This window comes from Sorghum bicolor, chromosome 9, assembly GCF_000003195.3.
Source record: "Sorghum bicolor cultivar BTx623 chromosome 9, Sorghum_bicolor_NCBIv3, whole genome shotgun sequence".
In the NCBI taxonomy this organism is placed as follows: Eukaryota; Viridiplantae; Streptophyta; class Magnoliopsida; order Poales; family Poaceae; genus Sorghum; species Sorghum bicolor.
The window spans coordinates 7,397,349-7,401,200 of NC_012878.2; the positions used below are offsets into that span (position 1 = coordinate 7,397,349).

Consider the following 3,852-nt stretch of genomic DNA (forward strand, 5'->3'; position numbering starts at 1 on the left):
GAAATGAGCTAGGGCGGACTTATACTATAAATTTTTAGCAAACCAATGGCAATATAAGCTAACAAATTCCATAAGTTGCTTTGGCAACATAATAATTTGACCAATATTAAAGTTTTGAGCACATATTTTCCACATCAAAATTAGAGAAGTTTGTTCCTTAAATTAAGAGAAGCTATACATAGTTCTAAACTGACTTACCAAATCATTCGATGATTCATCCTTAATAAAATTTTAAACAATTAACTATGTGAAAAGGGCAAATAAAAAATAAAGATACCTGCAGCCCGGCGCAGGTTCTTAGGTTCCGCAAGTTTGTGAATTAGCGAGAGAGACGACCAGAAAGTCAGAAGTCGAGAATATCGAGAACCGTGAGAAAGACCGATCATATTCTTATTACGCTTTGTGGGCTGTGGTTTTCTATATGGGCTGAACTACACATGATGGTCCAAGACATCTAAGGTGTCTTCAACCTCCGTCGAATACTCTAGGAGCCTCTTTTTATTTTGTACTAATGTCTAAAATTTTCATAGAGTTTCAGATGAACCCTAAGAGGATCTAGGGCGGCCGCCCTGGCTCGCCCTAGTGGTGGATCCGCCTATGCTTGTCAAGATCATTATGCTTATCGTTTATACAACTTGAAGTCCTAATGTTGAAGTTATCAGGACTGGAAGTTTTTTCACAGGCCGAAAAACAGGAGCATCTACTCTTAATACTCCAAAATGTATTGGTGGACTGTTCCCAATTAGTTTAAACATGTTCTTTTATGTGTCCCTACTCTACAGGAGGCAAGACCTCCCCATCCTGTAAATATGATAAGAGCCAATTCTAGGTCATTTGTGGACATCCAATTGATGAAAACCAAATCTAATTTATTTTATCATTTTTGCCTTCCCTTTGCATTGCCATAATTTTCCTTAACCTAATTGTCTTTCTTTCTACATCTCAACAATAACCTAAGGAGTCATTGATGTGGCCTGACAAGACTAGCGCAACCTATGGCCGCTTGTCCTGATAAGGCCCTTCTGAGTTGGTATTTTGTGCTCCGGTGAATCTTGACAATACTACAGTACCCGCAGCGACGAAGCCAGGAAAATTTTTAGGTCGGGCTAAACAAAAGTCGGCGACGATTTATCTCTACTATGGCCCCTCACAAAGTCATAATAGACATATATATAATAGCTAGAATCAATCTTATATTAAAAATGTCGACCAACGACGAAATTCACAAAATACATCAGGAAAAAAATGAAGTTCATTCATACTGACCAATTGTGAAACTAATAAACAACCCTACGTTGCTCCACATTATTCGTCCGAAGTAGCAACCTACACAAATATACATAATTTATTAGTCATTCATTTATGGACCTCTAAATTATAAATTTAGAAGAGAATGGAGTGTACCACCACTTTCTTAGGCAATAACATATGTCGCTTTTTCATCTCTTGAAATAGCTTTTTAATCTTTTCATTATCAATCTTTCTAAATATCTCCTTCAGTCCTTGTCAGTATAACATATCATCAAGTCATTGAGCCATTCATCACCCATTTTATTGCGCAAATTTGTCTTTATAATGTTCAAGGCTGAAAATATCCTCTCAACTGAAGTTGTTGCCACTGGTAGTATCAAGATTAGCTCAATGAGATGATAAACATATGCTCTCTTTAATTGATCTCTAATTGCTGGTTCATAAGAAGCAATTGGTTTGCACTGTCCATGGTCAGCAGTTAGGTTTGAATGACTAAACTCTTCCCTTGGTTTCTTTGGTTGAATTGTTCTCTCATTATTAGTATGTGGAGTAACTGCAGTTGAGCCACTGTCACCGCCACTTGAACTTGAATAGTAGTTCATCAAAGTTCTTTTTGACATACTGAAAGTGCAAATCCAAAAACTGAAATCTATCATAAATCAAACATTGAATCACACATCGGGCTGCCTAAAAATGATCCTTAAAAAATTACCTGCCTGCCACTACCACAATCTCGAATTGCCTTGAGTGCCAATAACCATCAAGAAAAGGGGTTAAACCGCCAAGGAAATAATCCTTGACCATAAACCGTCAAGCAAACGCACTCAAGAATAGAAGCTAAGGGAAATTAGTTTTCTTGGCGGTTCTGGCACTCAAGGATGATTTACTTGAAGGCTGACCGCCAAAAAAACTACGACCAGACTTAATTTGCCAAAGCGCCAAGAAAATGTTGCAACCGTCAAGGAAAGAAGTTTTCTTGAGGGCTTACAACCTCCAAGGAAAGTAGTTTTCTTAACTGCTAACAACCTCCAAGGAAAATATTTAGACCGCCAAGGATTCTTGTTTCCTTGGCTGCCCATGACCTCCAAGGAAACTATAAATTTCCTTGGCTGCTATTGACCGCTAAGGTAATTGTGTTTTCTTTGTGGGCTGGCACCCAAGGAAATCTATACGAGCAACAAAAAAAAATACTCGCAATAATCAACAAATTTTGAGATTCTGGTAACTAAACTCAACTGACACAATGATGACATGTCAATCCAGCATAAATACAATCAAAATCCAATACATAAATATATTCAACTAATTTAGTTGAAACATATTACAAATTAAAGTGTCCAACAACTACACTCCAATCAGATTAAAAAGTGTTCAACCATTACGCTAAAAGAAAAGAATATCTCAGTCATAGCTAACGTACATAAGTCCTAGCACCTATATAGATCTAAATTGTCCACTACAAGATGGTTTTGTGGTCTACGGCTGAGAATTGTCCACTTCTTTGAATCCAGACTTCATTATAGCATACATGTTCAAAGTGCTAGCCTTCTCGGGTCCAAACTTAGATTCCTATAAGACCATGAAATGAAGTCACAGATTAGTTTAGCCATAGTTGTATCTAGGTATCATCACAAGATTAAAGAAATATCACTAATTTGTTTAGCCACAATCATAGAAATGTATGTCACTGAAGGACACACAAAAACAAGTAAACAATGAACATCTGAATATGCAGCAAGTCATTGAAAGAAAAACATTTTCAAATGAAGCATTGACATGTCACTGGTTACATGTTTGGCTAAACTAATATTGTGTTCCAGATGCACTATCACTCAAACAGCATAAAAGTGAGAGTAGCAGCAATCATAACCTACACCAATCTAGGTAGAATATCTAGCTTTGCAATGAGGCCCCTAACAAAGGTGCAGCTGAACTCCTTTTCCTTGTACTGGAGAAATTAAATGACTAATCATGCATCGCCAACACAACTTTGAAACTAGGACTGATAAAGTCCAACCTATCCAGCCCTAATAAATCATCGCTTTGATCTGCCTCCACTACCACAATGTACAAGCAGGTCATACTGGACAATTCCACCGTACCTCCTGCTCCTGAACATGTTCAGGTATTGTCATGACACAGTACCCACAATCTGCCAAAATGCAAGCCAAAGAAGCTAAAGAAATGAACAGCCGCAATATACTTAACTGAGTTAATCCAAGAAATGTATGTCCTGCATGCAGTTAAGATTTCTGAATTGAGATTGGAGTTAACAATCTTACACACATGTCCTGTACAATGCTGAAGGGCACTTCGTTGCATGGGTACCTATTTCCATGACAAAAAAACCATATAGTTCCTTCAGTATACGCTGTCCCCAATGTTCGAACAGATACACATGGAATAAGTTTGGCTACAAACAGTTGTACGCACAAGGTAAAAAGCATATACACTGCACCAAAAATCATAGCACTATCAGCATGAACAGGATGAAATAATGGGGAAATCAAACAAAACTAGAATCCATATGCTCAAGCCCACATGCCCGTTGAGTCCTGACCCCTTCCCTTACCTCGAACCACTGCCACTGGCGCTGTTCCT

General features: G+C 38.0%; 1 long non-coding RNA gene across 1 annotated transcript; it reads right to left on the reverse strand.

The window, feature by feature from the left end:
• LOC110430557 lies at positions 2,517 to 3,552 on the reverse strand. The gene is made up of 2 exons (XR_002447903.1): positions 3,460 to 3,552; positions 2,517 to 2,820 (listed from the first exon to the last, which is right to left on the reverse strand). It is a non-coding gene; the product is annotated as an uncharacterized LOC110430557 (long non-coding RNA).